The following is a 22,675-nucleotide window of genomic DNA, read 5'->3' as shown; positions in this document are numbered from 1 at the left end:
ATTAACCCCTCTCGCAAGCATCCGTAACTATGAAAGAAGAATTAAGGTAAACCTAACCATAGCATGAAACATATGGATCCAAATCAGCCCCTTATGAAGCAACACATAAACTAAGGTTTAAGCTTCTTTCACTCTAGCAACCCATCATCTACTTATTACTTCCCAATGCCTTCCCCTAGGCCCAAATAATGGTGAAGTGTCATGTAGTCGACATTCACATAACACCACTAGAGGAGAGACAACATACATCTCATCAAAATATCGAACGAATACCAAATTCACATGATTACTTATACCAAGACTTCTCCCATGTCCTCAGGAACAAACGTAACTACTCACAAAGCATATTCATAATCATAATCAGAGGAGTATTAATTATCATTAAGGATATGAACATATGATCTTCCACCGAATAAACCAACTAGCATCAACTACAAGGAGTAATCAACACTACTAGCAACCCACATGTACCAATATGAGGTTTCGGGACCAAGATCGAATACAAGAGATGAACTAGGGTTTGAGAGGAGATTGTGCTGGTGAATATGTTGATGGAGATTGACCCCCTCTCGATGAGAGGATCGATGGTGATGACGATGGCGATGATTTCCCCCTCCCGGAGGGATGTTTCCCCGGCAGAACAGCTCCGCCAGAGCCCTAGATTGGTCCTGCCCAGGTTCCGCCTCGAGACGGCGGTGCATGTCTCGGAAGCTTCCTTATGATTTTTTCCAGGGTAAAAGACACCATATAGCCAAAGATGGGCACCGGAGGCCTGCCAGGGGGCCCACAAGGTCAGGGGGCGCGCCCAGGGGGGTGGGGTGCGCCCTCCACCCTTGTGGCTGGCTGGTGGCCCCCCTCTGGTTCTTTCTTCACCCAATATTTTTATTAATTCCAAAAACATGCTCCATGAAGTTTCAGGACTTTTGGAGTTGTGTAGAATAGGTCTCTAATATTTGCTCCTTTTCTAGTCCAGAATTCCAGCTGCCGACATTCTCCTTCTTCATGTAAACCTTGTAAAATAAGAGAGAATAGCCATAAGTAATGTGATATAATGTGTAATAACAGCCCATAATGCAATAAATATTGTCATAAAAGCATGATGCAAAATGGACGTATCAACTCCCCCAAGCTTAGACCTCGCTTGTCCTCAAGCGAAAGCCGATATCGATAGATATGTCCACATGTTTAGAGATAGAGGTGTCGATAAAATAAAATACGGACATGAGGGCATCATGATTATCTTTAGAACAACAACATATAATGCCATATAGTTTGTTATGCTAAAGTAACAATTCATTCACAAGGTAAAGTATGAATCAAAAACTTCATTGAAAACTAACAAACTATGATCTCAGTCATTGAAGCAATTGCAATTTATCATGACGTCGGAAAGAGTCAAATAAGAGCGTTTTAGCAAGTCCACATACTCAACTATCATTTAGTCTTTCACAATTGCTAACACTCACGCGATACTTATGGGTACAATGTTTCAATCGGACACAGAGAAAGATAGGGGCTTATAGTTTCGCCTCCCAACCTTTTACCTCAAGGGTAATGTCAATGATAATACTTTATCAAAACCTACATCCGAGTGGATATATATATATATATCCAGATCTTTCCAACACATAGTTCTTGCCAAAGGAAAAAGTATAAAAAGGAAAGGAGATGATCACCATGACTCTTGCATAGGAGATAAAAGTAAAAGATAGGCCCTTCGCAGAGGGAAGCAGAGGTTGTCATGCGCTTTTATGGTTGGATGCACAAAATCTTAATGCAAAAGAACGTCACTTTATATTGCCACTTGTGATAGGGACCTTTATTATGCAGTCCATCGCTTTTATTTCTTCCATATCACAAGTTCGTATAAAGCTTATTTTCTTCACACTTATAAATCATGCATATTTAGAGGAGCAATTTTTATTGCTTTGCACCGATGACAACTTACTTGAAGGATCTTACTCAATCCATAGGTAGGTATGGTGGACTCTCATGGCAAAACTGGGTTTAGGGATGTTTGGAAGCACAAGTAGTATCTCTACTTGGTGCAAAGAATTTGGCTAGCATGAGGGGGAAAGGCAAGCTCAACATGTTGGATGATCCATGACAATATAACTTCTATTCAGATATAAGAAAACATAACTCATTATGTTGCCTTCCTTGTCCAACATCAACTTTTTAGCATGTCATATTTTAATGAGTGCTCACAATTACAAAAGATGTCCAAGATAGTATATTTATATGTGAGGCCTCTCTTTCTTTATTACTTCCTATTAATTGCAACGATGACCAAAACTATGTTTGTCAACTCTCAACAACTTTTATGCATCATACTCTTTATATGTGAAGTCACTACTCTCCATAAGATCAATATATGATCTTTTTATTTCTTTTTCTTTCTTTTATTTAATTCCCTCAAGATCATAGCAAGAAAGCAAAGCCATTCACTCATAACTACTCTTTATTATATATCTCACGGACTCAATTACATAGAGGGAACATAAAGCAAAACTCAAAGCTTGATCAAACTAAAACTTTATTCTACTAGATCAAGATATAACCAAAAGGATCAAACTAGAAAAACAATAAAGATAAAGGTGTGATGGTGATACGATACCGGGGCACCTCCCCCAAGCTTGGCAGTTGCCAAGGGGAGTGCCCATACCCATATATTTTGATCTCTTTCTTCGAAGATGGTGATGAAGGAGTTGTTGATGAAGCAGGTTTCTTCCTTAGCTTGCGCTTGAGGATAGAATTTTCCTCCCTTAAGTAATCGATCTCCTGCTCAAGACTTAGTATCTTTTTACATAGTTCCTGTTTGCTTTCCTACAAGAGACGAAAAGGGATAAACTCGATCTTAGGTTTCTTTGCTTTATTAGGGAGACTCGACTTTTTGAACTCCACATGCATGTCCCCAGGCTGAGGTAGTGGGACTTCATCTTCATCTGAGCTTCTCTCCTCCTTTCCCTTGGGATCATAGTCTTCTTCTTCTTCCGTGGTCCAACCACAATGCTTCAAATCCCCGTAGACTTTGGGGTCTGCAATGTAATCAGCCACATAGCTTTCTCCCTCCGAATCCTGGGATGACATATTGCTCTAGATCTGCTACAGAAACAACTCAAAACGAGAACAGAGAATTTTGTCGTGGTACGGTGGTCAAACCTTCGGAAGATTATATAATGGATTTTTACCGACCAATGGAAGTATTCTGCAAGAAAATGGAGTTCGTAGGGCACACGAGGTGGCCACAAGGTCGGGGGGCGCGCCCTCCACCCTTGTGGTGGCCTCGTGTCTCTTTCAGACTACTTTTAATTTTCCTAATTTTTTAAATATTCCAAAACAAAGAAAATTTATCATTGGAAATGTTTTGGAGTCGGTTTACTTACCGTACCACATACCTATTTCTTTTCGGAGTCTGAAACATTCTAGAAAGTGTCCCATATGTACTCCTCCGGGGTTACGATATCAATTATATTGGTCTCAACATTTATGGGAGTACCTGAGATATAATGTTTAAGTCTTACCACCTTCGGATTTTTACCTTCGGCGTTGTTGATTTTTATTGCACCAGAACGATGGACCTCCTCGATGATGTAAGGGCCTTCCCATTTAGAGAGAAGTTTTCCTGCAAAAAATCTTAAACGAGAGTTGTATAGCAAAACGTGATCACCTACATTAAACTCTCGCTTTTGTATCCTTTTATCATGCCATCTTTTAACTTTTTCTTTAAACAACTTGGCATTCTCATAGGCTTGGGTTCTCCATTCATCAAGTGAGCTAATGTCAAATAACCTCTTCTCACTGGCAAGTTTGAAATCATAACTGAGCTCTTTAATAGCCCAATAAGCTTTATGTTCTAGTTCAAGAGGTAAGTGACATGCCTTTCCATAAACGATTTTATGCGGAGACATTCCCATAGGATTTTTATATGCAGTTCTATAAGCCCATAATGCATTGTCAAGTTTCTTAGACCAATTCTTTCTAGATCTATTAACAGTCTTTTGCAAAATTAATTTAATTTCTCTATTGCTCAATTCTACTTGACCACTAGACCGAGGGTTATAAGGGGATGCAATTCTTTGATTAACATCATACTTAGCAAGCATTTTACAGAAATCACCATGAATAAAATGTGAACCACCATCAGTCATTAAATATCTAGGGACTCCAAACCTCGGAAAAATAACTTCTTTAAGCATCTTAATAGAAGTGTTATGATTAGCACTACTAGTTGGAATAGCTTCTACCCACTTAGTAACGTAATCAACAGCAACTAGAATATGTGTATACCCATTAGAGGAAGGAAAAGGTCCCATATAATCAAAGCCCCAAACATCAATTGGTTCAATAACAATGAATAATTCATAGGCATTTCCCGACGTCTATTGATATTACCAATTCTTTGACATTGATCACAAGACAAGACAAACTTACGGGCATCCCTAAAGAGGGTGGGCCAATAGAAACCGGATTGCAATACCTTATGTGCAGTTCTATCTCCAGCATGGTGTCCTCCGTAAGAATCAGAGTGGCACTTGCGTAGGATTTGTTCCTGTTCATGCTCAGGTATACAACGTCTAATAACACCATCTACTCCTTCTTTATAAACATGTGGATCATCCCAAAAGTAATGTCTTAAATCATAGAAAAACTTTTTCTTTTGCTGGTATGTGAAACTAGGTGGTATAAATTTAGCAACAATATAATTAGCATAATCAGCATACCATGGAGCATTACGAGAAGCAATTATGACATTTAATTGCTCATCAAGAAAGCTATCATCAATAGGTAGTGCATCATCAAGAACATTCTCTAACCTAGACAAGTTGTCTGCAATGGAGTTCTCAACTCCCTTTCTATCAACAATGTGCAAATCAAATTCTTGCAGCAAGAGAACCCATCTAATAAGTCTAGGTTTAGCATCTTTCTTTTCCATAAGATATTTAATAGCAGCATGATCAGTGTGAACAATTACTTTAGAATCTACAATATAAGGTCTGAACTTATCACATGCAAATACAACTGCTAAAAATTCGTTTTCAGTGGTGGCATAATTCCTGTGGGCACTGTCTAGAGTTTTACTAGCATATTGAATAACATTTAATTTCTTATCAACTCTTTGTCCTAGAACAACACCAACAACATAATCACTAGCATCACACATAATTTCAAAGGGTGAAATCCAATCAGGTGGCTGAACAATAGGTGCAGAAATCAAGGCTTTCTTAAGTATTTCAAATGCTTCTACACAATCATCATCAAAAACAAAAGGAATATCTTTTTCTAAGAGATTAGTGAGAGGCCTAGAAATTTTAGAGAAGTCTTCAATAAACCTCCTATAGAAGCCAACATGACCAAGGAAACTTCTTATACCTTTGATATCTCATGAAGTCTCTATCACACACACGATGACTCGCTTCCCTTGCGTCTCTGTACATATGCCACTTTTGAACAACATCAACCTTTTCTCCCTATCTATACGCCACTTCTGCACACAAACGACCCCTCTCTCTCCCTCGCTAGATCTCTCTCTCGCTCTCACACCCCTCTCCCACACACACTCGATGTCTCTTCCAAATAGTCTGCTCCCCGCCCGCACCCATGCTATCCCGCTACTACACATGTCTTTCTCTCTCTTTGACACACATGTCACACCATTCCCCCTTCCCTACTAGGTTTACATCATTAGTGGTCTCTCTTCTCCACATACATACACACCCTCACACACACACACACGCGCACAAACACACACAGACACGCACAAACACCCATCTATCTGGATCCTTGTTTTAAGACACACACCCTTGCATATTCTCTCCAGCTCTAGGTATGTATATATCCCCCTGTCTCTAGCCCACATGCACACCAAAATTCTCCATCTCTCTAACTTACACATGTCTCCCCATGTCCGCATGTGTATCTCACACAGTCACTCTCTGATTATGTCTATGTGCCTCCATGTTACACAACACAAAGCCCCATGCACATGTCTCTACTATCCTCCACACACAGAGACACAACTAATCTCTTATCATTGCCTCAGTCTCTACACATATCACACACGCACGCACCGTCTCTCTCTCTCGCACACATGCTCAACCAAGCTTTTCTCGTGAATAACTTACCATCTATTCATCAACACTCATGGCAGTACGACGAACACGAGACGTGAAAAAGAATAAATCTACACGTGCGTAGACCACCTAGTATGACTACTGGGACTAGAGCGAGGCGAAAGCGCGCCGCCGTTACCCCCTCCTTATCGGCGACGGGAAAACCTTTGTTTTACACAATCGAGAAGTCATTGTGCTAAGGCCCCACATGCTCAGCCGTTGAATAGAATGTAGATCCAAGTTTATGGAAACAAGTATCGATAATACGTTTGTATCTCCATAGTCCCTCCGGTCCTTTTTACTCTGCATATTAGATTTCTGTCAAGTCAAACTTTCCAAAGTTTGACCAATTTTATGTTAAAGAATACCAACATCTACAATACTAAACATATATACTATGAAACTACATTTCATAATGAATCTAACAATATTGATTTGATATTGTGAATGTTGGTACTTTTTCCTATAAATTTGGTCAAAGTAGAGATAGTTTGACTTCGGACCAAACTTATATGCGAACTAAAAAGGACCGGAGGGAGTACTTATATCTCTTCTTATAAAAAAACCAAGTTGGTGATGATGGTATGCCTGCCATCTTGCAATATAGACCGTCCGATCTGTATCTGACGGATAGAAATTGAACTAAAAGATACCCGCACCTCTCTCCACATTTGCAGACAAGGCCTTCCCTCGTTCATCCTTATCTCCCACAACCTCATTGTTGAGCAATTAGAAAAGGAAGCCTCTAGAACAAACTGGCATGGTGGTCGCTGCCGGCATCATCCATCCCCATGCCTCCGCTCAGTCCGACCACCAATCACCACCACACCCTACTCCTCCTCACCTTATCTCTCCTCTTTCTCGAGATATCATTGTTGGGGAACGTAGTAATAATTCAAAATTTTCCTACGTGTCACCAAGATTAATCTAGGAGATGCTAGCAACGAGAGAGAGAGAGTGGGTGCATCTTCATACCCTTGAAGATCGCTAAGCGGAAGCGTTACAAGAACGCGGTTGATGGAGTCGTACTCGCGGCGATTCAAATCGCGGAAGATCCGATCTAGCGCCGAACAGACGCCGCCTCCGCGTTCAACACACGTACAACCCGGGGACGTCTCCTCCTTCTTGATCCAGCAAGGGGAGAGGAGAAGTTGAGGGAAAGCTCCGGCAGCACGACGACGTGGTGGTGGAGCTTGCGGTTCTCCGGCAGGGCTTCGCGAAGCACTACGGAGGAGGAGGAGTTGGAGGAGGAGAGGGCTGCGCCAAGGGAAGGGGTGTCAGGCAGCCCTCCCACCCCCACTATTTATAGGAGAAGGGGAGAGGGGGCGGCGGCCAAGGGGAAGCCCTAGATGGGTTTTGGGCGCCCCCACCCCTAGGAGACTTGCCCCCCAAGCCAGGAGGGGCGGCTGCCCTAGGGGAGGCGCCCCCACCTCTCCTGGTTACGTGAGAGGGGTTGGGAGGGGCGCACAACCCCTTAGTGGGCTGGTTTGCCCCTTCCCCTTGGCCCATAAGGCCCCCAACGCTTGCCGGGGCCTCCGAAACCCCTTTCAGACATGCTGGCCATAGCCTGGTACCCCCGGAACACTTCCGGACTCCAATACCCTTCGTCCAATATACCGATCTTCACCTTCGGACCATTCCGGAACTCCTCATGACGTCCGGGATCTCATCCGGGACTCCGAACAACCTTCGGTAACCACATACTATTTCCCATAACAACTCTAGCGTCACCGAACCTTAAGTGTGTAGACCCTACGGGTTCGGGAACCATGCAGACATGACCGAGACACCTCTCCGGCCAATAACCAATAGCGGGATCTGGATACCCATATTGGCTCCCACACGTTCCACGATGATCTCATCGGATGAACCACGATGTAGGGGATTCAATCAATCCCGTATATAATTCCCTTTGTCCATCGGTATGTTACTTGCCCGAGATTCGATCGTCGGTATCCCCATACCTCGTTCAATCTCGTTACCGGCAAGTCTCTTTACTCGTTCCGTAACGCATGATCTCGTGGCTAACTCCTTAGTCACATTGAGCTCATTATGATGATGCATTACCGAGTGGGCCCAGAGATACCTCTCCGTCATACAGAGTGACAAATCCCAGTCTCGATTCGTGCCAACCCAACAGACACTTTCGGACATACCTGTAACGCACCTTTATAGCCACCCAGTTATGTTGTTACGTTTGATACACCCAAAGCACTCCTATGGTATTCGGGAGTTGCACAATCTCATGGTCTAAGGAAATGATACTTGACATTAGAAAAGCTCTAGCAAACGAACTACACGATCTTGTGCTATGCTTAGGATTGGGTCTTGTCCATCACATCATTTTCCTAATGATGTGATCCCGTTATCAATGACATCCAATGTCCATGGTCAGGAAACCATAACCATCTATTGATTAACGAGCTAGTCAACTAGAGGCTCACTAGGGACATGTTGTGGTCTATGTATTCACACATGTATTACGGTTTCCGGTTAATACAATTATAGCATGAACAATAGACAATTATCATGAACAAGGAAATATAATAATAACCATTTTATTATTGCCTCTAGGGCATATTTCCAACAATCATTAATTAGTTTGTACATATGGAATTAGTTCCGCATGGGTCAATCACAACAGGTGTTTTATAAAAAATGCATCTTGATGTTCCGTGCAATGCACGGGCATCTTGCTAGTACTCCTATAGAAGACTTAGTTGGTGATGATGGTGTGTCTACCATCCGTCATTTCTGACTATTAGATCTACATCTAATGACTCTGAGGTAAGTTGTTGCCTTTTCTCAAGAACATCCCACTTCTCTACCAATTTGCAGAGAAAACCCTTAATTAGTATCTTAAAACCAACCACATCCCTCCCTCACCTAACCAAAACATCCCAAGGAATATATTCTGACTGAAACATAATATATTTCTAGTGATATATGTATATCAAAATTAGAGTGTTTTCTATCAAGTTTGTGAATAAGTATTATTCTAATTATGATCCGTTGCAACGCACGTGCACATTGCTAGTATTTCCAACCATGAAAAAAAATTGCTAGTATTTCCATAGTTTTGAGTTTTCCATCAAGATATTAGTCACTCATGGTTCATATTTAGATTGAATTACGTACACATAGGCACTATGTAACTAGCTGTGCTTATTGGCTTCCAAAGCTTGACTTTCACTCCTACTTACAGTATGTAGGGTATTTAACAAAAAACCACCACTTTCAACCAGCCCTAGGAAGAAACTATTGTACAAAAAATAGCAAAAACATACCCAAAATTTCTTAATCCATGCCAAAAAACTACTACCTAGTGCCGATTAGGCTCGTTTAAACCCGTTTATGACAGGGTTGTCCCACACGTCCTTGCTGATGAGGCAGCTTAAAACAACACATTCTGTTTGACCGTTGACACGAGGGACCCACATATGACCTTCTATCATGTTCTTCCTCCTCCAATCATTATTTTTCCTGAGCATTACTTCAAACAGTCATTATGTGTATTCGTCGGTGGCGCTGGTGATGAGCGAGCTGGCCGCCTCTCTGCCGGACAGGCCAGACACTGTGCTGGCCTTTGCACGGGTTGGCTGGCTAGCCCGAGTGTGGCTCACGCGTGAGCAAGCCGCCGCGCTGGCCTTCGCTCGAGCTAGATGGCTAGCCTTAGCGCGGCGTGCGCGAGCAAGCCGTCGCACCACCGTGCCAACCTAGCTAGAAAACCTTGCAGACAACTAGCTGGATGCATCCAACAGGGTGTGTGCTATCTTGGCTAGCTAGCGGCCGCGAGCGCTGGATGGAGCTGGCATCCGGGCTGCCGCAAGATGGGCTCCATGCTGCCGGCGCTTTTGACCTTGCCTTTTGCCGGCGGCGGTAGGTGCATCCCATGGCCGAGGATGACTAGGTGGACGGGCCGGAGGTAGGAGGTCACTCGGGGATTTTTATCCAGACTGACATGTAGGTCCCACAAGTCATAACGCCTAACTTGCCGGTCAAATAGAAGGCGTTGACTTAAGGGGCGACATGGGTTGAAACGTGCCTATAATGGCAGTTGGTAGTTTATTGCGACAGATTAAGAAATTTTCGGTATGTTCTTGCTAATTTTTGTAGAGTAGTCGTTTCTTGGTAGGGATGGTTCGTAAGTGGTAGTTTCTTGGTATTAGTGGTTGATAACCCACAAGTATAGGGGATCGCAATAGTTTTCGAGGGTAGAGTATTCAACCCAAATTTATAGATTCGACACAAGGGGAGCCAAAGAATATTTGTAGGTATTAGCAGCTGAGTTGTCAATTCAACCACACCTGAAGATTAATTATCTGCAGCAAAGTGATCAGTAGCAAAGTAGTTTGATAGTTTTGATAGTAGTGACAGTAGCAATAGTAACGGTAACAATGATAGCAGTATTTTGTAGCAAGTGCAACAGTAACAGTAGCAGTGGTAACTTAGCAAGAACAATATAAGATAAATTTGTAGGCATTGGGTCGGTAACTTGTTGGATGATATTCATCATGAGTCAGTTATAACCTAGGGAGATACGACACTAGCTCCAGTTCGTCAATATAATGTAGGCATGTATTCCGTAAATAGTCATACGTGCTTATGGAAAGAACTTGCATGACATCTTTTGTCCTACCCTCCCGTGGCAGCTAGGTCCATATTGGAAACTAAGGGATATTAAGGCCTCCTTTTAATATAGAACCGGAACAAAGCACTAACACATAGTGAATACATGAACTCCTCAAACTACGGTCATCACCGGGAGTGGTCCCGACTATTGTCACTCCGGGGTTGCCGGATCATAACACGTAGTAGGTGACTATAACTTGCAAGATCGGATCTAGAACATGGATATAATGGTGATAACATAAACGGTTCAGATCTGAAATCATGGTACCCGGGTCCAAAGTGACAAGCATTAAGCATAGCAAAGTCATAGCAACATCAATCTTAGAACATAGTGGATACTAGGGATCAGGCCCTAACAAAACTAACTCGATTACACGATGAATCTCATCCAACTCCTCACCTACCAGCGAGCCTATGAAGGAATTACTCATTCCCGGTGGGGAGCATCATGGAATTGGCGATGGAAAAGGGTTGATGATGATGAAGAACGAAGATCCCCCTCTCCGGAGCCCCAACGGACTCCAGATCTGGCCTCTCGATGAAGAACAGGAGGTGACGGCGGCTCCGTCTCGTGGAACGCGATAATTCTTTCTCCCTGATTTTTTTCTGGAAAATAGGATTTTATAGCATCGGTTTCAGGGTCTGCGGGGCCACCAGGTGGGGACAACCCACCTGGGCGCGCCTGGTGAGGGGGCGCGCCCTGGTGGGTTGTGCCCACCCAGGTGCCCCCCTCCGGTAGGTCTTGGCTCCAGAAATTCTCTTATTTGACATAAAATTCCTCGCAAAGTTTCGCTCCATTCCGAGAACTTTTATTTCTGCACAAAAACAATACCATGGTAGTTCTGCTGAAAACAGCGTCAGTCCGGGGTTAGTTTCATTCAAATCATGCAAATTAGAGTCCAAAACAAGAGGAAAAGTGTTAGGAAAAGTAGATACGTTGGAGACGTATCGACTCCCCCAAGCTTAAACCTTTGCTTGTCCTCAAGCAATTCAGTTCATAAACTGAAAGTGAAAAAGAAAAACTTTTACGAACTCTTTTGCTCTTGTTTGCATAAATAAGCTTAAACAACACCCAGGTTTTCAGCCAATCATTATAACTAACCATGCCGAGAATAACTCTTAAAAATTATATTGACTCATATCAATGACATAATCAGCTAGCGAGCAATAATAAGATATCTCAAACAGCAACACGTTGTCAAAACAACCATGATATAATATGACAATAGTGGTATCTCGCTAGCCCTTTCTGAGAACGCAAAACATAAATGCAGAGCACCTCCAAAGTTCAAGCAACGACTAAACATTGTAATTCATGGTAGAAAAGATCCAGTCATGATGCACCCAACATTAGCTACACACAATGCATCAGCATGACAGCAGTGCTCTCAGGTTCGGGTGCTTATTTTAGAAGGTGATGACACAACATAAAAGTAAATAGATAGTCCCTTCGCAGAGGGAAGCAGTGATTAGCAGAGGTGCCAGAGCTCATGTTTTTAAAACAGAGGTAAATGATATTTTGAGACATGCACCCTTCTCATTTACTTCACGACCATCAGTTATCAATATCTTCCATGCTAAACATGCTAGTGGCGGTTCCCAAGTGGTAAAAGTAAAGGTTTACTCCCCCTCCACGAACAATCACACTCCACGGCTTGTCCGAAACAACGGGTGCCGTCCATACCAACAACAGTCCCGGGGGAGTTTTGTTTAATTATTTACGTTTTTAGTTCGGGACTGGGAATCCCTATTACCGCCCTTTTCTCATGCGATGGCGAGTGAATAAACACTCAACCTGAGAATAACGCGCTTAGCATGGAAGATACTGACCACCTCCTGTCGTTCCATGAACAATCCACGCACACAAAAAGGATATTTATTTGAAGTATTTAGAGGTGGCACGTGCAAATTTACTTAGGACGGCAGGGTAATACCGCATATAGGTAGGTATGGTGGACTCATTTGAATAACTTTGGGTTCAAGGTTTTTTGATGTACAAGCAGAATTCCCACTTAGTAAAAGCGAAGGCTAGCAATAGGTTGAGAAGCGGCCAGCTAGAGAGCGACAACGGTCATGAACATGCATTATGCATAAGTAACATTGGACACTAGCATGAGTAGGATATGAACACCATGAACATAAATATCATAGAGGCTATGTCGGTTTTGATTCAACTACATGCATGAACATGTGCCAAGTCAAGCCACTCGAACATTCAGAGGAGGATACCATATCATCATAATACATCACAATCATTTTAACGCAATGTTGATATCCAAGATAAATCATTATCCACTCCCAGCTACTTATGCATGGCATGAGAAACTATAATCTCTAATTGTCTTTGCAAACATGTTTAAATAATGGGCTGAATCATGGATACTAGGTTAAACATATTTACACAAAAAGAGCAAGTCGAGTTCATACCAGTTTCTCTCTGCCACGGCCAGTTCATCGAATGTCGTCATTATTGCCTTTCACTTGCACGACTGAATGATATGAAAATAATAATAGTGCAAGAATGTTGTGGACTAAGGTGGAATCTGCAAACATTTTATTCAACAGGAGAAGAGAAGGTAAAATGGGCTCTTAATTAGATTAACATTTATTCATACGAGAGCCACTCAACAATTTCATCGTTGTCGGGTGGTAGGTGGGACATATGCCAACGGGTGGCTTATCATTGTGGGAGCCAGTAAGACGTCGCCGGTGCCTGGAAATGGGATAAGGCGAAGACATGCACACCGGCGAATCTTACCCAGGTTCGGGGCTCTCCGTGGAGATAACACCCCTAGTCCTGCTCTGCGGGGTCTCCGCATGATCACTAGATCAACACAAGTAGCTACAAGTGCTCCTTGAGCTGTTTGGCTAGGGGAAGAAGAAGGGCAAGGCTAGCTCTCCTTTTCTCTCTATGTGGTGTGTAAAACTCTATGAGATCAAGCCTTTGCATGGGTGTCCCGGGGGATTTATATAGGCCTACCCCCCAGGGGTACAATGGTAATCCGGCTGGGTGCGGCTCCCAGCCGTCAGTGTCTGTGCTCGCCGGCTTCTCCGCCGGTCGTTGGGGCCTGCCGACTGGTGGGTCCCGCCGGCTGTCGGCCTCTTGGCCGACAGGCCGGCCCCACCGCCTGGGGACCTTGTCGGCGGCTGGTTACTGTTGCCTCGCCCCTGATGACGAGGGCTTTGTCGAGGTAAGCGTGGCTACAGTGCCGCCGCCTAGCGGGCTCTCACTGTAGCCTCACCTCGTCTTGTCTCCTTAATGATGCACATGTTTCGAGGGAGGGAGGTAGCCGGCTATTGGGAGCCGGCTAAGCCTCAGGCCGACTAGGGGAGGCCGGGCCGCCTTCGAGCGTCTCTCTGGCTGAAGGGGCCCGCAGCCCGCGGGCCGTACTGGCGCCTGTCGTGGGTGACGTCGTGGTCAACATGGCTATAGTGCCGCGCCGGACGGGGGATGGCTGACCCGTACGACGCCCTATGGCCATGCATGTTCCGGGATTCGGGGGTGGTAGGTTGTACTGCGGCCACGCCCCGTCCTATCACCGTTATGTGGGTGCAGCCCTGGTGGGTGTAGTCTTGGCCGGCGTCTGGGAGTCGGCCTTCTTCATGGCCGGCTTCTGGGAGTCGGTCCTCTTGGGCCCGGCTTCCTGGAGTCGGCCATCTCGTAGCTTTCTTCGGGAAGGTTTTTGAGGCCGGGTCGCCTTCTGGTAGTCGGCCTTGGGGATAGCCGGCCAGAGGAAGGTGGCCCCATGCTCTGGATGCTTGAAGGCTCGATTGGCCTGATAATTTTTCGAAGAGCCAGGGGGAGTCGGTTAGGCTACCCGTGGCCATTTACTCCGATAGTAGTCCCTGAAGCTGGTTGGGCTTCGAGGTTGAGAGGAGGTCGAGAAGCTCGGTCAGCTTCTTATCTTGACGAGCCAGCAGCTGAGAGCCGGCTTCGGTTGGGTGCGCCATCTTGGCGAAACTTTTGAAGTCTGAATGCGGGAGTCGGTTGGTGCGCGCGCCGGGTTGCGGGCCGGCCGCTCGCCACCCGCGTACCACGTGGCACCCTCCGGCTGAAAAAAGCCTGCCAACCCACGCGCGCAACAGGACGTCACCGCAGGCCGGGGGCCCATCACTCCTACGCCTAGGCCCAGGCGCGGATTCTCTGTGGCCCAAAGCGGTCCGCACGCCTTCCGGCGGCAGTTTCTGCACGTCGTTAGGGCGCAATAATCGCGGGACGTGGGGGAGTGGGCGCAGTTAATCCCACGTTCCCCCCACGCCTCACCTCCCCGGCTTCGCCGCACGAGGCTATAAGTAGGGGGAGGAGGGGAAGCGGCAGACGCTCGCACGCTCATCCTCTCTCCGCCATCTTCTTCCTCCTCCTTTCCATCGCAGCAGCATCTTGCCGCCGCACCGTCCCACCAATCTTCGCACCACCCCACAGCTTTGCCGCCGCGGGGCCATGCTTTCTCCGCCGCCGCACCCTTTCTCGCCAGCTTCTCGCCATCATGCAGTACGGCGGAGACTGGGACGGCTCCAACGTCCATACGGACCACATCGACTTCCTCCGCAAGACGCGGCGGTTGCCCGGCAAGGACCATGTGCGGGTCCGTCTCGCGCCGGAGAAGAAGATCACGCCGGCACCGGAGGAAGGCGAGCGTGTAATCTTTCACTCGCACTTCCTGCGCGGCCTCGGTCTGCCCGCGAGCGCCTTCTTCTGCTCCTTCCTCGAGTTTTATCAGCTCCAGCCGCACCATCTCACTCCAAACAGGGTGGTGCTGCTGTCCGCCTTCGTCACTCTGTGCGAGGGCTTTCTTGGCATTCTTCCCACCCTCGAGCTCTGAGGGGAATTCTTCCAAACCAAGCTCGGCACCCGCATGCAGGGCGTGCCGGCTCAGAACGGCGCCTTCATCGCGATGCGGAGGCCGGCAACCGACAACCCCTTCCCTGTCATCACGCTGATCCAGTCGGTGAAGTGGCTGGCAGAAATCATACTTCTACGTGAAGAACGTCGCCCCGCAAGGCGACTACGTCAACTTGCCGGCTTACGTAGCCAGCCCGCCGGCTGGGAGGCGGCCCCAGTGGTCCTATCGGGCCATGACGCTGTCGCCGGCTGGAGCCGCCGCCGTCGCCCGACTCCGGGTAATGATCCAGTCGGAGGGCCTGACCGGGTCCTACCTGCTGGCCGCCTTCGTCAAGCGCCGGGTGCTCCCGCTTCAAAGGCGCCCTCATCTGATCAGTCAGATGAGCGGCCAACTCGATCCGAGTCGGATGTGCACCAAGGAGATGCCTCATGACGAGGTGGATCATATGGTGAATTATCTCGCGAACTGCAAGCTCTCCGCAGAGTGGCAGTTTGGCAAGGAGCCGTACTCCCGTGCTCATCCCCCGCCTACGGTATGCTTTCTTTATCTTTTCTTCTTTTAGTTTTGTCACCAAGTTTTTCTTGGCCGACTCTGACCAGTCGGCACGTCTTGGCAGAGCCCTCTCCTTCGACCTGCGGCCGGGAGAGCGGGGGCGGATCGCCGATTTCTCCCCGACCGGGCGGAGCATGACTTGGAGGACCCCGACTTGGGGGCGGCTGCCATGGACGACAACACTGAGGCGGGAGGCGGCGAAGCAGGCGGCGACGCAGGCGGCTCCGGGCTTGGAGCCAGCTTCGACGACTGGCCGGATGACGACGAGGCGGAAATCGTCCCACGCCGAAAGCCGGCGTCCGACCATGGCGCGGGTTCCTCCGCCGCGCCGCCTGCTCGGGGTGGCGCGCAGAAGCGCTGGGCCGCGTCGGGCTTGTTCGGCAGTCGGCCGAAGAAGGCCAAGGGCAGGGCGGTGGCGACCAAACGGGATGAGGCGGCCGCGAAGACGGCCCCCTTCCGCAAGGTGGTGAAGCAGCCGCAAACGGTTTCGGCGTAAGTGTAGATTCTCTTGCATACTCCTTCTTCTTTTCTTGTCGATTTCTGAATCCTTGTCTTGTCTCAAAAATCAGGGCTCCGCTTTCTCTTGAGCGGGTTGCTGCCGCCTCCGTGGTTGGATCGCCGGGAGGATCCGGGAGCACCCGCCGTGTGGACCCCCGCGCCGAGCTTCAAGCGGCGATGGAGCGAAATGCGCGGGAGGCGTGGGAGGAGCAGGAGGCGGAAGAGCTGAGGGCGGCTGCCGCCAAGGCGGCGCAGGAGGAGGCGGAGGAGTCGGCGAAGGCACGTGCCGACGCGGCGGCCAAGGCCCAAGCAGAGGCTGCAGCCGCAGCGACAGCGGAGGGGGCCTTGCTTGTCACCCCCCTGCGTGTCGCGGCGCCCGAGATCCCGGAGCCCCCGCCGGAGGAAGCCGACGGCAACTTGCCGGGGTTGGAGAGGGAGGACGACGTCGTCGTCTAGGAGAGGGAGGCGGCACCGCCCTCGCCGACTAGGGTGGCCCAAGGCAGCCGGCCTAACGCGCCGCCTGCGTAATCGGCTGGAGGCGACCCGGCTGTGAGGACGGACCTGGTGGTCCGGTCGCCATCGCGCCAGCGCGCGGGGAAGGAAACTTCGGCTCCGGACCCGCAGAAGGCCGCGGGCTCTAGCTCGTCGGCCCAGGACGTGGAGACGGCCAGCGCCAGCTCGGGGTGGACACCGGGTGGTGGGACTGCCGTGGTGAATGTGGCGGCGCAAGAAGTCCAGAACCGGCTTCAGTCCCAGGCCGCAGTGCTGAGGCAGTATAATGACGAGTTCCTCGCGACACGGGCAGCCATTCGGGTGAGTCTTCCCATTTTTTGCTTCTTGATCTTGGTTTCTTCCGTGGGGGCGCGTCAGCGCACCCACTGGGTGTAGTCCCCGAGTTCCGAGTTGGCTGCTGAGCAGGCGGCTTGGAACTTCTTAGTAGGCTTTGTTTGCTATCTTGTTCTCATTCGCTTCTCTGTCCGACTTGCAGGACTAGCACAACCTCCGTGCGGCTGCCTTCAACTCCCAGGCTCGGGAGCTGACCCAGAAGACTGTTGATCTAACTAAGAGCCGGAGTAAGTGCTTCATCTTTTATCTCACGTGGGGGCGCGTCAGCGCACCCACTGGGTGTAGTCCCCGAGATTCGGCCGACTGCTGAGCAGTCGGGTCGGATCTTTCTTGACGACTTCTTTATTATTGCTCTTTTCTTCTCTGCCATATCTGCAGCGGCCAACGCCAAACTGAGGGAGCAGCTGGGTGGGACCCAGGCCGCCCTTCGGCTAAGGAAGCCGAGTTCGACGCCTTGGCTCAGGAGCATGACCGCCTGGTCAAGAAGCTGGCCGACCAGGAGGAGAGCCACAAGGCGGCCCTGAAGGCGGTGCAGGATAGCGAGGCCGCCCTCCAAGCCGAATATGAGACCGAGGCGGCGAGCTGGGCCGAGGCGAGGCAGTCGTTGATCAACGGCTACGGCCAGATCGAAGACTTGGTTGACGGTAGGCCGCCTTCTTCTTCGTTCCTTGCTTGCCGCTTGCCGTTTGGTTCATTCTCTAACTTGTATTTTTCTCTTCTTTCTCTTTTTCTTTCTTGTGCAGAGTACTTCCCTGGCTACTCTACTGCCGCCAACCAGGTCGTCGAGGCCCACCGTGAGGCGCAAAGGCAGGCTGGCGCTGAGATCGCGCCGAACGCTCGCCGGTCGCTTGAGGAACAGCTCCTGGCGATTCAAGCCTGCCTCCAGCCGGCTCACCGCATGCTCCGCCGGCTTCAACGTGTTGGGTCGCAGGTGCTGGCCGCTCTCTGGCCCGGCGAGGTGATTCCCCGCACCCCCAGTCGGACTGCCGACTGGCTGGAGGTAGCAGCCGGCCGCTTCGAGGCCTGGAAGGCTTCTGCAGCTCGGTCAGGCGCCAGGCGGGCGCTGGAGTTCGTCAAAGCCTGGTATCCTGAGCTGAGCTTGGACCAGCTGGCCACCTGGCGGCAGGAGGCCGACACGGAGCTGGAGCCGGCGCGGCCGGCTATCATCCAGCATGCCTCGGCGATCACCGACTACACCGACACCAGCGCCTTTGCTCCTGAGGTGGATGATAACGGCGTTGCCCAGCCGGAGGAGTGGTTCGGGCTGAACCCAGCAGATGGCGAGGACTCGGCGGAGGAGATCGACTCCAGCGACGAGGGCGAGGAGGAGGAGGAGGAGGGTGAAGACGCCATGCCAGATGGTGGAGCAGCCGGCCAGCCTCAGCTTGACCGTGCCTCCAGCAACAAGGCGCGTGCGAGCGCACCGCCTGCAGCCGGCGATGATCAAGCCGAGACTCGCCAGGCGGCCACTCCTCCAGCCGGCGCTGCCGTCTCCACCGACCAGCCCGGCTCCCCTGTTGCGCCCTTAGCCTAATCTGCCGCCTTTACTTTCCTGTTTTATTACTCTTTGAACAATATTTTGTTAAGTTTGCGCAGTTCCACCCACTGGGGGTGTATTCAAACTATATTGACTGCCGGCCTGTTGAAGGCCTTATGTGTAAATATAATCATGCATGTGTTTGGCTTTCCATTGTTCTTGCTTTTCATCCTTTGGCTGTTTCCTTTGCCGCCCTCCCTTGGTTGCCGCCTTCCCAGCCGGACAGCTGCTCTGCAGTCTGTGGCTGGAGAGGTGCTTGGCCGGTTGGGAGGGCAAGTACTCTAGCTTTCTTGGATTGTAGCGAAGTGACTGGGAAGCCGGCCAGCCGGCTGTTCTGACAGCCGGTAGGCGTGGTTGGAGGCCGGCTTGTGTTATATAAGTTCGTTAGTCCTTAGCCGTTTTTCGTGTGGGCATCCTTTCCTGCCTTTGGCTCTTGCCAGTCGGACAGTCGGTTCTTCGAGCTGCGACTTACAACAAGAGAGGGCTCGGGTGCTGGCACACTACTTGTCTGACTTCAGGTAGAACTTTTAATATAACTCAAGGCGGCCAGTCCCCGGGCCGACTAGTCGAACCCGGTGCCAGATAGAGAATCAAATGTAATAGTACATTCATGGGTATGACACTCGTCATTCATAGATAAAGGAGGGTAGTCCCCGAGTGCGCCTCGGGGGGCCCGTTGTCTTGTACTTAATACAAAAAGGTAGCGTGATACATACTGCTTTTAACTGTAAAATCTTCTCAGGAGATTGGCGTTCCATGGTCGTTCCGACTCCTTGCCGGAATCATCCCTCTTGCGTGCCCTCGGCTTCTGTGCGTCGATCAGGTAGTAGGAGTCGTTGCCTAGGGCCTTGCTGATGACGAAAGGGCCTTCCCAAGGGGCCGAGAGCTTGTGCTGGCCGGCTGTTCGCTGGATCAGCCGGAGCACAAGATCGCCTTCTTGGAAGGATCTTGGCTTGACCTTCCGGTTGTGGTAACGGCGCAAACCCTGCTGGTAGATGGCGGACCGGCTGAGTGCTAACAGCCGGCCTTCTTCCAGCAGGTCGACACCGTCTTCTCGCGCTTCCTTGGCCTCCGCCTCCGTGTACATGGTGACCCGAGGCGAGTCGAACTCGATGTCAGTTGGGATGACAGCCTCGGCACCATATACAAGGAAGAAAGGAGTGAAGCCGGTTGACTTGTTCGGGGTAGTACGCAGACTCCAGAGGACAGCCGGCAGCTCATCGAGCCAGCAGCCGGCCGAACGCTCCAGTGGTACGACCAGTCGGGGCTTGATGCCGGAGAGGATGAGGCCGTTTGCTCGCTCGACCTGGCCGTTTGACTGCGGGTGGGCAACGGACGCTAAGTCCAGTCGGATGCCCTGTGTCGCGCAGAAACGTGCCAGTGCTCCCTTGGCAAAATTCGTGCCGTTGTCGGTGATGATGCTGTGTGGTATACCATACCGAGTGGTGATGTCTGCGATGAATGTCACGGCAGTCGGCCCGTTCAGCTTCTTGATTGGCTTCGCTTCAATCCACTTGGTGAATTTGTCCACGGCGACAAGCAGATGTGTCATGCCGCCGCGGGCTGTCTTGAATGGGCCCACCATGTCCAGCCCCCAAACGGCAAAGGGCCAGGTGAGGGGGATGGTCTTGAGTGCAGAAGCCGGCAGGTGTTGCTTGGAGCTGAAGACTTGGCATCCTTTGCAGCATTTGACTAATTCCTTGGCGTCTTCCAAAGCAGTCGGCCAGAAGAAACCATGGCGGAAAGCTTTGGCGACAAGTGATCTTGAGGCCGCGTGGTGGCCGCATTCGCCTTGGTGGATATCCTTGAGGATTGCTATGCCCTTCTCTGGCTCGACGCAGCGCTGGAAGACTCCAGTGACGCTACGCTTAACAAGTTCTCTGTTTATTATTGCGTATGCTCCGGCTCGGCGTTGAACTAGTCTTGCCGAGATCTCATCAGTCGGCAGCTCTCTGTTTACTAGGAAGTTGAGGATGGGCTGGGCCCATGATGGAGCTGTGACTTCTTCTGTTGTCAGTACGGCTACTGTGACCCGGGTGGGTGGGTTGGGTGGTGAAGAGTTGGAGTCGGCCACCGCCTGTTGTGTCGTTGCAGTCCCCGGGCCGACTGCTGCAGTCCCCGGGCCGGGTTCTGAAGTCCCCGAGCCGGGTGCGACTACGGCAGTCCCCGGGCCGCTTGTCGAAGTCCCCGAGCCGCCTGCTGGGTTCCCCCAGTCGGATCCGACTGCATCAGGGGCAGGCGGTACGAAGATGGAGTCCGATTCTGGAGACGGCTTGACAGACGGTTTGAGGAGGCGCTGGAGAGAGACGCCGGTTGGTATAGCTTGTCGGGTGGAGCCGATCCGTGCCAGGGCATCTGCTTGCTCGTTGTCGGCCCGTGGCACGTGGAGGAACTCGCACCCTTCAAAGTATCCGCTGATTTGCTGGACGAGGAATCGATAGCTCGCCATGTTTGCGTCCTTGGCGTCCCAGTCGCCAGATGACTGCTGGACCACCAAATCCGAGTCGCCATAACACAGGATCCGGCGTATGCCGAGTTCTTTGGCTAGCCGGAGCCCGTGTATGAGCGCCTCGTACTCAGCCACATTGTTGGAGGCGGCAAAATGGATTTGCAATGTGTATCTGAGCTTGTCGCCCTTGGGAGAGGTGAGGACGATGCCGGCTCCCAAGCCGGTGCGCATCTTGGATCCGTCGAAGTGCATCCGCCAATGAGTGGAGTCGGGAGCCGGCGGTAGGTACTGGGTCTCGGCCCAGTCGACAAGGAAGTCGGCCAATGCTTGGGACTTGATGGCGGTGCGGGGCTGGTAGAAGATCGTGTAAGGAGCCAGCGCAATGGCCCACTTAGCCACCCGGCCGGATGCATCCCGGCTGCCTATGATCTCGGCAAGCGGGGCAGTGCATACGACCGTGATGGGATGCTCTTGAAAGTAGGGCTTCAGCTTCTTGGCGGCGAAGTACACTCCATAGCACATCTTCTGGTAATGCGGGTAGTTTTGCTTCGAGGTGGACAGTACTTCGCTTAAATAATATACCGGCCTCTGGACTAACTGAGCTCGGCCTTCTTCTGGGCGCTGGACCACGATGACTGTACTGACCACTCGGCTAGTCGCAGCAATGTAAAGGAGCATGGGCTCTTTCTCAGTCGGCGCTGCCAGGACAGGTGGTGTGGTCAGCATCTTCTTCAACTCGTGGAAAGCTTGGTCTGCTTGGTCGTTCCACTCGAAGTGGGTGGACTTCTTCATGAGTCGGTACAGGGGGAGAGCCTTCTCCCCTAGCCGGCTGATAAAGCGGTTTAGGGAGGCCAGGCACCCGGTAAACTTCTGAACGTCTCGCAACTTGGTAGGAATCTCCATTCTCTCTATGGCCTTGATCTTCACTGGGTTGCACTCAATGCCGCGTTCGGAGACCAAAAAGCCTAGAAGCTGGCCGGCTGGTACTCCGAACACGCATTTCTCAGGGTTGAGCTTGATCTGGAATCGGCGCAAGTTGGCAAATGTTTCTCTGAGGTCTTCCAGCAGGGTGCCGCGCTTCTCCGTCTTCACCACAATATCGTCTACATAGACGTGGGCATTTCTGCCGAGTTGCTTGAGGAGGCATTTCTGCATGCAACGCTGAAAAGTGGCACCGGCATTTCTCAAGCCGAATGTCATAGTC

The sequence above is a fragment of the Triticum aestivum genome, chromosome 6D (genome assembly GCF_018294505.1).
Source record: "Triticum aestivum cultivar Chinese Spring chromosome 6D, IWGSC CS RefSeq v2.1, whole genome shotgun sequence".
NCBI lineage: Eukaryota > Viridiplantae > Streptophyta > Magnoliopsida > Poales > Poaceae > Triticum > Triticum aestivum.
Note: the sequence above shows the minus strand (reverse complement) of the source record.